The sequence below is a fragment of the Rattus rattus genome, chromosome 6 (genome assembly GCF_011064425.1).
Source record: "Rattus rattus isolate New Zealand chromosome 6, Rrattus_CSIRO_v1, whole genome shotgun sequence".
In the NCBI taxonomy this organism is placed as follows: domain Eukaryota; kingdom Metazoa; phylum Chordata; class Mammalia; order Rodentia; family Muridae; genus Rattus; species Rattus rattus.
Genome location: NC_046159.1, coordinates 132152186 through 132165585, shown reverse-complemented (window position 1 = coordinate 132165585; position 13400 = coordinate 132152186). Strand labels below are relative to the sequence as shown.

The 13400-nt window shown below is 38.2% G+C and overlaps 1 pseudogene; it reads right to left on the bottom strand.

Moving 5' to 3' along the window:
• Window positions 1-706: 706 nt before the first annotated feature.
• The window catches only part of LOC116904460, a 51756-nt pseudogene continuing 39062 nt past the window's right edge, over window positions 707-13400 (bottom strand).

Below are 13400 nucleotides of genomic sequence, written 5' to 3'. Positions count from 1 at the left end.
GGATGATTTTTTTCTAGTTCCATCTATTTGACTGCAAATGTCATGATGTTATTTTTAACAGCTGAGTAATACTTCACTGGATAAATATACCACATCTTCTTCATCCATTCTTTGTTTGAAGGACATATGGGTTGTTCCTAGTTTCTATTAAAAATAAAACTATTATGAACATAGTTGAGCAAGTGTCCTTGTGGGAGAATGGAATATCCTTTGAGTTTTTGTTCAGGAGTGGTATAGTTGTGTCTTGAAGTAGATCAATTCCAAGTTTTCTGATAAACTGTCACGGATTTTCACAGATGTTGAACAAGTTTGCCTTCCCACCAGCAATGGAAGAGTGGTCTCCTTGCTCCGTATTCTTACCAGCATGATCTGCCATTCATGTTTTTGATCTTAGCCCTTCTGTCAGGAATGGAATCTCAGAGATTTTTTGATTTGCATTTCCTTGATGGCTAGGGATGTTAAACATTTCTTTCTTTTTGAAGAGAAAAAAAAAGAGTTACTTTTATTTCAGTAAGTGATTAAAAACTTAGTGTCTCTCCTGTAGGCTAGTGAACGTGGCTCCAATTGGTAGTAATGTGTTAAGAGTCATATGGACCACCCAGAAGTGCTGAGTCTCATTAGCATCGCCTCCATTGGCAGTAGTATCATTACCCACATTTAGGAGCTTAGGTAGATGCCATGACAAGTGCTCTCATATTAATATCCATTAAAAAAATGGAAAATTGGGGTGTCCAGCAGCAATGTCCACAGGAAAAGATCTGAAGTGTCTGTTCAGACCATCTCAGACTGCCAGATTCTCTATAGGTGGCTGGAATTCAAATACTCAAATGTTCTCTTGCATCTCATTCTCTTCATAACTATGGGCCAGGGCAACAACCCCATGCTGCACCTGGTAGCAAAGGGCAATCTGAGTTGGACTTTGATTGTGCTTTTTGGCCATGGCACAAAGAACTGGACTATTCAAAAGAAATGGGGCGTTCTTGTCCACCCAAGTTATAGGATGCTGAGACCCCAGGGCCCGGTAGGCAACCGGAATAATGTCTCTTGACTTGCAGAACTCCAGCAGCTGGCTCTGGCTCAGATAAGGGTGACATTCTACCTGGTCGCACATAGGCTTGTAATTGAGCCCTGACTTGTTCAGGATCATCTCTAGCTGCCTGTGGTTAAAGTTGGACGTCGTGATGGACTTGGCCAAACCTACATCCTTATACATCTCCAATGCCTCCCCCATAGCACAGAGATCTACTATCTCAAACAATACTTTTCCATTCTCATCTTTTGCATGTATCTCCTCTGATGACTTAATTAATATCAAGTTATGAATAAGATAATCTGACATAATCTAGTTGAAAGTTTTTCATGAAACATTTAAGTGCTTCCTTTCTTGAAAATTCTCTGTTTAGATCTGCATCTCACTTTTTAAAAATGGATTATTTGTTTACTTGAAGTATAGTTTCTTGAGTTCTTTATACATTTTGGAAATTAGCCCTCTGTCAGATATGGAATTGATGAAAATTGTTTCCCATTTTGTAGGCTCCCATTTTGTCCTATTGACAGTGACCTTGGCTTTACAGAAGCTTTTCGGTTTCATGAAGTCCTAATTGTCGGTCTTAGTGCCTGTGTGGTTGTTCTGTTCAGGAAGTTGTGTCTTTTGTGCCAATGAGTTTAAGGTTATTCCCCACTTTTTCTTCTACCAGACTCAGTGTATCTGGTTTTATGTTGAGATCTTTGATACATGTGGACTTGAGTTTTGTGCAGGGTGATAGATATGGATCTATTTGCATTCTTCTACACTCTGACATCCAGTTAGAGCAGACAATTTGTTGAAGATATTTTATTTTGATTCCACTGACTAATCTGTCTGTTTCTATACCAATACCATGCAGTTTTTATTACTATTGCTCTGTAGGACAGTCAGGGATGGTAATACCTCTAGAAATACTTTTACTATACAGGATTGTTTTATGTATCTTGGATTTTGTTTGTTTATCCATTTGAATTTGAGCATTGTTCTTTCAAGGTCTGTAAAGAATCATGTTGCAATTTTAAGAAGATTTCTCTTGGTAGGATGGCCATTTTTACTATGTTATTCCTTCAGATCCATGAGTATGAGTAATCTTTCTATCTTTGGATATCCTCTTCAATTTCTTTCTTCAAAGACTTGAAGTTATTGTTATAGAAGTCTTTCACTTTTAGACTCTAAGTGGCCACAGATGCTAGCCATACCCAGCAAAAATTTAAAACACCATGGATGGAGAAAAAAATATTCTAGGACAAAGTCAAATTTAAACAATATCTATCTGCAAATATGGTTTTATAGAAAGTACTGAGTTCATTTTTGTTGTTTATGTGTATACAACTTCAGGGTTGAAAACTCTGCATTGAACAACCAATAAGGAGTCCTGTCCCTGGGAGAGGCTTACTGTACCTCTAGTAGTCATTAATTGCCTGCACATGTCTTTGTCTATGGGTAGGACCCTGTAAAATTTCCTATTGATATTGATGTCCATTGACATTGACATTTTGACATATTGACATTTGATATTGACATATTGATGCATGACATATAGATATTGTCCATCAATATTGCCACCATTTCAGTCTTGTTTTGATAGCTATTTCTAGGAAAACACTGTTTAATAGAATGTAAACACAAGATTTAGAATGTAGTAAGGAATTACGTGGTCTAGCAAAGTGCTAGTCACTAACAGGTAAGTGCCCCTATTGTACTTTTACACACATCTTGTCATATTGGTAACATTCAAGGTTCATAAGTGCTGTAGTGGGTAGGACTATTTAATTGCCTTCCCTTGGCAGCTTGCATAGTATTTTCTAGTACTGTAGAAGCTAGATGACAAGAATAAGGCTTTTAGGTCAGATACAGGTGAAATCATTTGAGTCTTATGTCCTGAGAATGCAATAAAATAACTTCAGCAATAGAGGATAACTTCATCATCTGAGAGACAGCCAAGGACTACACCAATTGTTTGTATTGTTTGGGGAGTCACTTGAACTATACTTCCTAATCGTTTAAAGGGAAGGTTTGTTTTTTTTAATTGTTGGTTTGTTTGTTTCCTGTTGGAGTTTTGTCAGCCTTGAGGTTATCACTGTCAGCACAAGGGGCCTAATTGCTTTTCAGATATAAATGTGTGGGTTTAATATACTTATATGTATTATTGTATAATTTTAGGTAAATTTTAAATAGTGTGATTCCTTGAGGTTTTATCAAACAGCCATGGTGTCATTTGTCCTTCCCTCCTCTCCCTTTATTGACCTCCATCCATCCTTCCCAGCCTCCTCTCTCTTTATTGATTTCCCTCTATCCTTCCCAGCCTTTTCTGTCTCTAACATCATCTCACCTCCTGTTATCTCTCCAGTCCCCTCTCAAGCTTAAACCCTGCTACTCCATCCTCCACTGGTCCCTTCATATTTTCCTGATTTCTGCAGTTAGCCCATGTTGTATACTCATATGTAATGATGTGGAACTACGATCCACAGGTGAGAAACGCCATGCAGCATCTTTCTTTCTGGGTCTAGGTTATCTCACTCGGGGTAATTTTTCTGTAGCTCCATTCATTTACCTCCAAATCTCATGATTTCCTTTTTCTTTACAGCTAAACAGCATTCCATTATGTATACACACCACACCTTCATTATGCATTCATCCGTTGAAGAGCAGATTGTTTCCACTTCCTGGACATTGTGAATAGGTAGCAATGACCATGGCTGGGCAAGGATCTATGAAGCAAGATGTTGAGTCCCCTGAGTGTACGTGAAGGAATGGTGTAGCTAAGTCATACGATAGATTTTAGTTTTTGAAGCATCTGAACACTGATTTTCAGAGTAGCCTCACCAATTTGCCCTCTCACCAACAGTTAATAAGGGGTTTCTTCCTTCATAACCATGCTAGCAAGACACAGTCTGATTCTGTAGCCAAGGGCTGGCTTATTATGCTGTCCCAGCTGATCTCAAACCCCCAGCAATCTTCCTACCTCAGTGTTCCCATTTAATAGGGTAACAGGCTATAGGATTTTTTTGTTTTGTTTGTTTTTTTCTAGGAAAATAAAGATGTCTAGCTGATACCCTGATGTGTTTGTTTTCCTTCTTGTTGCTGTGACCAAATATTTGAGGAGAATCAATTTTAAGGGAGAAAGATATTTTTTGGATCACAGTTTTGCACCCACAGTTTGCACATGGTCCGTGATGGCAGGAAAGACCCTGCATTGGCAGTCCCTTGTAGCAGCTGCTGGCTCATGTTTTAATAGACCAGAAATCAGAAAGATGAGCACTGCTGCTAAACAAACTCTGCCCCACCCTTTTATTTAGTCTAAAACTTCAGCCCATGGAAAGGTGCTGCTGACATTCAGGACATTCAGGATGGGTCCTCTTTCCTCTGTTAAGTCTCTCGGAAATGCCCTTACAGATATGCTCAGAGGTGTGTCTCCTAGGCGACCATAAATCTTGTGAACAGTGAAGAAAAACTACCATGAGTCCACTCTTTGTAAACTTAACACTTCCAAATTGTAAAAGGCTTTCTTTCTTTTTCTTTTTTTGATTGCAATAAGTAAAAACTTTAACTACATTGGATCTACACAGGACATAAGGATAGGATATGAATAGCAAATATTCTTCAGTCTATAGTTAGCTATAATGAGAATATACTTATATATGTATACATATTAAATCTATGACATGGATCAAGTGACAGCCACAGAACTTACAGCAAATGCTATAAAAACTCTCCTTGTAGAGGGGTTAGAGAGAGGCATCTAACCATGTCACCTGAACTATGGTTTTACACGCACACACACACACACACACACACACACACACACACACACACACACACACACACACCTTTTTTGGTAAGACCAAATAGGCTCATAGTCAAAGCAATAGGCTTGAAAGAAAGACATCGAAAGACTAGGGGAAAAAAATCCCAAAACTATGTCATGACCATTAGGGGAAAATGTACTTATTTTCTAGAAATACTTCTCATCCAAGTGCAGAAGTGCATAATTAAAGTAATGTTTCTTCTACTGCATTGAAGTTGAGGTGTAATCCTTGCACATAAAGTAGGCTGTAGTCAACAACTCCTTTGGTTTTTCCCGATTCTGATCAGGTAGTTAGAAACCATTATCTTATAGGCACATTTGTGCCATTTTCCCATGATGCATTATCTTCTAACATCTGTCTGCTTGGAGCTTACATGCCATTTTCCTGCCCAGTCATACAGCCATCTTCTTTTCTTTTCTTTCCTTTTCTTTTACAGTTTATTCCTCTTGCTTCAGAATGTCCCTCCACTGGAGTCTTGGAGAGAATTTGATTCCAGCAGGTGTGTTTCTTAGATCACTTACCAATGAAGTAGGATAGATATTAGCACGGATGCATAGTTATTATACATTTCCATATACAAAAGTCTTCCCTCCCTCAGTCTCTTCTCTCCTCTTCCCCTGTTTCTTCCATCAACAAATATTTATTTAGCGTGTTTAATGCACCCCAAACTTTCCTTAGGTGCTCAGGATATGCTAGCAAACCAAACAGATATTGATCTGAGGTCTGGCAGAGTTTGCATGCTAGTGGGGAGAGTCAATAGCAAGCAGATGTGTTGCTGAATGATAGGGGTTTCTACCTTCACTCATGTTCATGCTTTCAGTTAATTATTAATGACAGAATCTCCTCCCCCAAATCCACTGCTGGAAGGGAAGCACCTTTCTCATGTTCCATGTCTTATCTTAAAGAAAATAATGAAATAGCAAAAAAGAGGTTCAGTCACTTCCAGAGAAAAGTGTGCAGGGTAAAATTTATTCTTGAAAAATATTTGTAAGGTATATATAAAACATAAAAAGAAATTATACTCCTTTCCCTTAAACACTTTAAAATTTAATTTAATAGAGTAGATTAAACAACCAGGTAACACCAGTAGACTGACTATGTTGTCCCCAGAGGTCCCCACTGAACTATCTTGTGGTTCCTTGAGTGCCCTTTGCCCAGATTTTAGGTGGCTCCTATAATCGATAGACATCTCATAGAGGTTCCTGCTGAAACTGTGGATTTAGACTCAGTTTCTTAGACTCTTGTTTTGATCTCTATGATGTATTCAAGGCCATTTATCTACCAAGTAAACATTTATTGTGATCTATCTTCCATAGAACAAGTGCTTACTGAGACCCAACAGGATGAAATATTGTATGGAAATGTTAAGAAGCTTACCACCTCTGCTCTTGAGGGACTAGAATTGGGACTATGTATGTACGTATGTATATATGTATGTATGTATGTATGTATGGATGTATATATATATTCTACCAAAGTTAACTAAAGTAAACTCAGGATGAATAAATAATTTAAAGGGACTACTAATACCTGTTTGGTTTCAGACCCAGCAACACTGGCCTCTGGATTCTTCCAGCATCCCTCATTCCCTACCCGGCATACACTGACCCCAGCCCTGAACTTTGCAGCCCAGATGCTAGGCTGCCCTGCTCCTCGGGGCACCTTCCTATATAATCTCTCTTCTTCTTCTTCTTCTTCCTCTTCTTCTTCTTCTTCTTCTTCTTCTTCTTCTTCTTCTTCTTCTTCTTCTTCTTCTTCTTCTTCTTCTTCTTCTTCTTCTTCTTCTTCTCCTCCTCCTCCTCCTCCTCCTCCTCCTCCTCCTCCTCCTCCTCCTCTTCCTCCTCCTCCTCTTCCTCCTCCTCCTCTACCTCCTTCTCCTATTCCTCCTCCTCCTCTTCCTCCTCCTCCTCTTCCTCCTCCTCCTCCTCCTCCTCCCCCTCCCCCCCCTCCCTTTCCCTCTTCTTCTTCTTCTTCTTCTTCTTCTTCTTCTTCTTCTTCTTCTTCTTCTTCTTCTTCTTCTTCCTCTCTCTCTCTCTCTCTCTCTCTCTCTCTCTCTCTCTCTCTCTCTCATTATGCGCCCATGCCCTTTCTCTATTTCTCTTCTCCGTCCTATTTTCCACTCTCCCCAAGGTGACTTCTTTGGGGCCAGTGAACAAGAGCTTAAAAGCAGTTTCTCAATAAATCTGCCTTTAATATATTCCTATTGAGTTTTAATTGACTCATTTCACTGGTGGCCGAGATATAACCTATCAACACCCAATGAGGTAGAAGCATATATTAAAAATCTCCCAACTAAAAAGGCTCAGGGTCAGATGGATTCAATACAGAATCCCACCAGACCCTCACAAAACAACTAACACCAATACTCCTCAAGTTACTCCTCAACACAGAAAAAGAAATGCTTTCACATTCAATCTGTGAAGCTAGAATTATCCCAATACCAAAATTATACAAATAATCAGGAAAAAGAGAACTATATAGTCCAATATCTCTGATGATACAAACACAAAAAGTTCCCAATAAAATACTGGTAAACTTGATTCGAGAATACAGCAAGATTATACACCATAATCAAGTCAGCTTCATCTCAGAGATGCAGAAATGATTCATAATACATGAATTAATAAATTAACCTGCCACATAAATAAACTAAAGAACAGAAATCATATGACCATTTGACAAAATCCAATATTCATTTATGAGAAAAGTTCTGGGAGAATATGGATACAGTGGACATATCTCAACATACTACAGGGAATATTCAAGAAGCTCACATCCTACATTACCCTAAATACAGAAAAACTCAAAGAATTTCTACTAAAATTAGGAACAAGACTAGAATATCTACTCTCCCCACTTGTGTTTTCCTTACAAGGATTATAACTGGGAAAGAAAGAAGTTAGTTTTTCTTTGCAGACTATGTAAGCGATCCTAAATCTCAATCAGAAAACTCCTTCAGCTGATAAATACATTTAGCAGAGTAACAGCATACAAAATCAGCACACAAAATTAGTAGCCTTTGTAGATGCAAACAGAAAAACATCATGGCATATCATTCACAATCATCTTGCCAAATTATCTTGGAATAAATCTAACCAAGGAAGTGAGAGACTTGTACAATGAAAACTTTAAGACACTGAAAAAAATTAAGGAAGATAATAGAAAAATGGAAAGACTTGCTGTGTTCATGGACTGGCAATATTAATATTGTGGAAATGGCTAACCTAGTAAAACCAATCTAAAGGTTTAATACAATACCCTTCAAAATCCCAACATAATTCTTAATAGAAATTGAAAAAGAGGAAATATTAATTTCCTTTAAAAATACAAAGAGCAACAAGAAGCTGCTGGAGCCATCAGCATCCAAATCTCGAGTTCTATTGCAGGGCTATGGTAAGGAAACCATCATAGTGTTGGCATGGAAACAGACTTCATCACTCAACTAGAATTGAGAACCCATGTATAAACCCACACCCCTGCGGCAACCTGATATTTAGGGGTTTGTTGTTATTATCTGTTTGTCTGTTTGTTTTTGTTTGGTTTGGTTTTGAGTTTTGTTTTTTTTCCTTTTTCTTTTCTTTCTTTTTTTTTTTTTTTTTTACAAAGAAGTCAACAGTTCACACTGGAGAAAAAAAATAGCATATTCAACAAATGCTATTGATTAAACTGGTGATTTGTATGTAGAAGAATGAAACTTGATTCTTATCTCTCCCCCTACACAAAACTCAAGGCCAAAGGGATCGAGGACTTCAACATAAGCCCTGATGCCCTGATTTTGAGAGAAGAGAAACCAGAGAATACACTAACTCAACAGGCACAGGAAAGGACCTTCTGAACCAGACTCCAATAGCGCAGGCATTAAAACTGACAGTTAATAGATAGGATCCTATGATAATACCCAGGTTTTATACAACAAGGAATATCATCATTCTAGTAGCAGCCGACAGAATGCGAAAAACCTTTACCTGCTGTACATCTAATAGAAGTCTAGAATCCAGAATACATAAAGAACTAAAAAATTAAACAACAACAGGGAAAAAAAAAACAACCCAATGTAAAAAGTTGGTCCTAGAACTAGAGTCCTTGTAAGATAAAGTAAAAAAAGAGGCATTTTTTAAAATGTTCAACATCTATAGCTGTCAGAGAAATGTAATTTAAAACTATTTGAGATTTTGACTCTCTCTTGTCAGAAGGGCAAAGAAAGGAAGAAAGAAAGAAAGAAAGGAAAGAAAGAAAGAAAGAAAGAAAGAAAGAAAGAAAGAAAGAAAGAAAGAAAGAAAGAAAGAAAGACAAATAGAAGATGACAACAATGGTTAGGTAGATGTGAGGAAAGGGAACCCCTTACTCATTTCTGGGGCAGTCACTTTCGAAATTTAGACCAATCGTATGATTCAGATATATTAATCTTCAGTATATTTCCAAAGGACTCCATATCTTTATTCTATGGATACATATTATTTATATCCATAACTGCTCTACTCAGAGTAGTCAGGAAACGAAAACAGCCTGGATGTTCACCAACTGATGAATGGATATTGCAAATGTGTTATATTTACATAATGGAATCTTATTTTGTTATTAAGAATAGTGAACCATTTTAGTAAGTGGATGGAGCTGGAAACATTCATCCAGAACTAGATACACAAATGTCACATGCTTTCTCTTACCTGTGGATGTTAGCTTTGGGTCCTGTGATATATTCATTTCATTTGCAATATGCACAGAAGTCATAATGTTACTAAAGGGCCACGGGGAGGACTTCTAAGAGAGAGGAGACAGAATACAGTGGCATAAAGGTGACAAGGGAGTAAGGGATCTGTAAGGGTTAAACTATGGTGGAGGAACACAGACAGAGCACAAGGATGAATAAATAACACTAAATAAATTTTAAAAAAGATATGTGGAAGCCTACTTCTATACAAGCAATACACACACACACACACACACACACACACACACACGAGAGAGAGAGAGAGAGAGAGAGAGAGAGAGAGAGAGAGAGATCCTGCAGCAGTGCAATGATGGTGCTACTAAACATTAGTTAGAGGATGACTAATTTAAAACATAGAACCAAACCTTAGTGCTATGCTCACTCTATATTTCATTTAAGAAATATTTTTGTTTGCATGCTCCCAGATTTAATTAATTTTCATTTTTTCCATCTGTCTTTACCTTTCCAGCTATACTGAGAGCTTGAAACTTTTCTGTATTTTGGGACTGTGGGGTTTAGAGCCAGATGAAGGTTAGAGTTATTCCATAAGATCATTTTCCATGAGAGCTTTCTGATGTCTGCTTCAACCTGACGCAGCTTACAAGAATCCAGTAGGTGTGGCTGGTATTGAATTTGTATTCACTTTTGTATCTAAATGTCTTAAAGAGAATCTACTATACAAAGCTGTCTATGGGAGGTGATTTTTAGATCATGTGTGCTATGATTTGTATGTGTTAACCACAGTCGTGTCCTAAAAACCTCATTCTCACAGGTGAGAGGTAGCCTATTTAATATATGGTTAATTAGGGCAATGAATTCTTGCCATTATGATGAGAAGATAGTTGTTGCAGGTGTGGGTTCCTGATGAAGGAGCATCTATGACCCTCCCCTCCCCCACTCCTCCCTCTCCATCCTTTGCTCCTCTACCTGGCTGGTATAAGCTAATATACTTTGGCCCAATGCTCCTTTTTGGACTTCTAGCCTTCAAACTGTAAGACAAATAAATTTCTGTTCATTACATATAATTCTGTCATGGCAGCAAAAATAGAAAAAAAGGCAGTAGCAAGAAACTATCTAGGAATCTTGAAAGGATTTTTTTTTCTTCGCTGGTGATAAGCGCAGGCAAGAAAACGGAAGTACAAGCAGGCAAATCAATCAGGAATTCTTGAAAGTAATGTTTGCGGCATTTTAATACTTGATTAGCTTTGAACTACAAAATTGTACTGGCTGACAGAAAGTCGTTTTTTATTTTCGAATAATTGAAAGCCGTTACTTGATTCTTTTTCATTCTAGAAAGACAGATTAAAAGTCATCAAAAAAGATTATGGGATGGCCTAAGGGAAGATAGGCTTAGAAGCAAACTGTAGGATAGGTCCAGGGTGAGTATAAAGGACTGCTTGTACATTCTCAGATCCAGGCATGTTTTAATAGCACCCTCATGGTTTCCAGGCGCTTCCAAGATGCTTCTGTGGAAAAATGATACATAATTGTACAAAACCAAAGTGAGATTATTAATCAGACACTGTTGAGTAAGCATGCCATTAAAATGAAGAGCACTAGGAAGTATGTTAGTGGATTAATTTGGGTATGAGAACTTATCATTGGGAGTACATGAAATTTCATGTTTTCTTCCCTCTGAAATATAGTTTCCATATATTCCTAAATATGGCCTGTCTTCTATAGTTGCTCTTGGACTATTGGTATGTACTCAAAGAGAACTCATGATTCTGCCTTTCCTGGAGCCCAGGTAGAGATCCTAAATACTGACAGCTAGTTTTGGGTCACAAAAATGTCTCCAGAGAAAACAAAGGGACACGACCAGGTACCAAAAGAAGTACTTGTTTTTCCATGGTTCATGTGTCTGGAGAAGGAAGCCTGAGGGGTTGAAGTGGCTTCTTTATAAGGGAGTTTGTCATGGAATCGGATCCACCGTTCAGTCTTAGACAATTCACTAACTTTATTTAGCTTACCAATGTGTTCTTATCTTTATGAGAAAAGGAAATATGCCCGCCTTCTGTAAAGGCCTTTGGAATAAACTCTCAGAAGAAAACTGGTTTCAACTAATAAACTCACCAGAACATAAAAGGACATAGAAGAAAATAGTAAAACTAATGTGCTAATCCGGTCAATAAATGCCCAAAGGCAGCCTTAAGTCAAACAAGAGGCAGGAAAGAATACAAATGTCAGACCTTGAGACAGTGACAAAAGGACATTTCTTGGCCTTGACCATGATAGTTAATCTAGGAAAGGTCAAGAAACACCTTGAACATTCTAAACAGGGCCATCATTTCTCTTTCAGAGTCCTTTCAGAATTAATGAGGTGTCCCCTCAGCCAAGAATCTCAGAGGCTTTGCCTTTCTTCCTTCTAGGTACATAATGGATGCCAAAACTGGTGGCTAAGCACTCAGTTCTCCACTCTAGTTCTCTCATTGAACATCTAGTCCTGTGTGAAGTTAGAAAGCAGATGAAGGCTTTCATTATTAAACACCCATCAGCCCCAGATCCCTTTCAATGATGTAATCAGTAGGCAAGACATGTGTATGGTAAAAAAACAAAACAAAAAACCAAAACAAACAAACAAAAAACAACTTCATTAGCAATACAAGGCATTCGTGTTCAAATTTTAGAGGTGTGCTATTTTTCATGGAAGTGTCTAATATTTATAGAGGAATAGAGTCCAAAAGATGAAATTCTTGCCTCAGTGAGACCTGCATGAAATACAAGGACTTTGGAGGCAGTGCCAATTACAACATACTTGATGGTCAATCTAATGCTTCAGCTTGACCAGTTGGTAAAACATCCATTTATTCTGCTAAACATTATTTCTGAGAATGTCTATATAGGATTAAAGCCTGAGCTGGTAGATTCAATGAAGTAGACTGCCTTCCGAGAATGTAAGTAGGCATCACTCTCCACTGAAGGTATAAATAGAACAATAGACTAGAAAGGGGGAATGTATTTCTTTCATATTCTGCTGCATCCTGGTCTTCTGCTGCCCTTTATCTAGGATGGCCCTTCTTCTTCCCAGGCCTTCCAATTCTGAATGAGCCGTACCACTATCTTCCTTGGGTCTCAAACATTCAGACATCAAAACATTGTAAGTGTGTGTGTTTGTGTGTGTGTGTGTGTGTGTGTGTGTGTGTGTGTGTGTGTGTGTGTAGAACCATGCTTTCAGTGGGAAGGGGGTTTATCCTACCTCCTCTCTGGCCATTACTTACTGAGCCTTAATATCTTCCAATATAAGAAGAGAGAAGAAGCCCGCAAAAGATGTCAGCCAGTGGAGAAAGTTGTCTCTCCTTTGTCACTGCCTCCCATTAGCCCTTCCCGCAGGGAGATTGTTATAAGCAGTACAGGACCCAGTGAGCTTTGGAACTCTCCCAGCAGAATCACCACCTTGCAACAGCCTCTCACTCTATCCAAGGGGTACTCCTATAATGTGAGTAATTTATCAGCTTTAGCAATAATTCAGTGCCATGGAAACAGGGTAGAAAGGATAAAGGGGACATTTTTCTAGAAGAAAAAAATACTTACAAGGAATAATAACCAAATGTAGTATATTATTCTCTAATAGATCTCATAAAAAACACTCTATGCGACTTCTGGGAAGCATTAACACCAAGGTATTAGCAGAATTAGGTCAATAGGGTCAGTTTTCTTATGTGTGATCACTGTACTGTATTTATGTAGAAGGCTATCCTTATTTATGATACATACTAGAATATGCCAGGTGGTACTAGTTCTCAGAGATGCTGTAGCAAATTCTAAGGAGCTTGATGCAAAACAGCAAAAATTCATTTGTTCGTTGTTTCTCAGTTCTAGAAGCAAGCACTTAAAATCAAGGTGTTGGACAGTG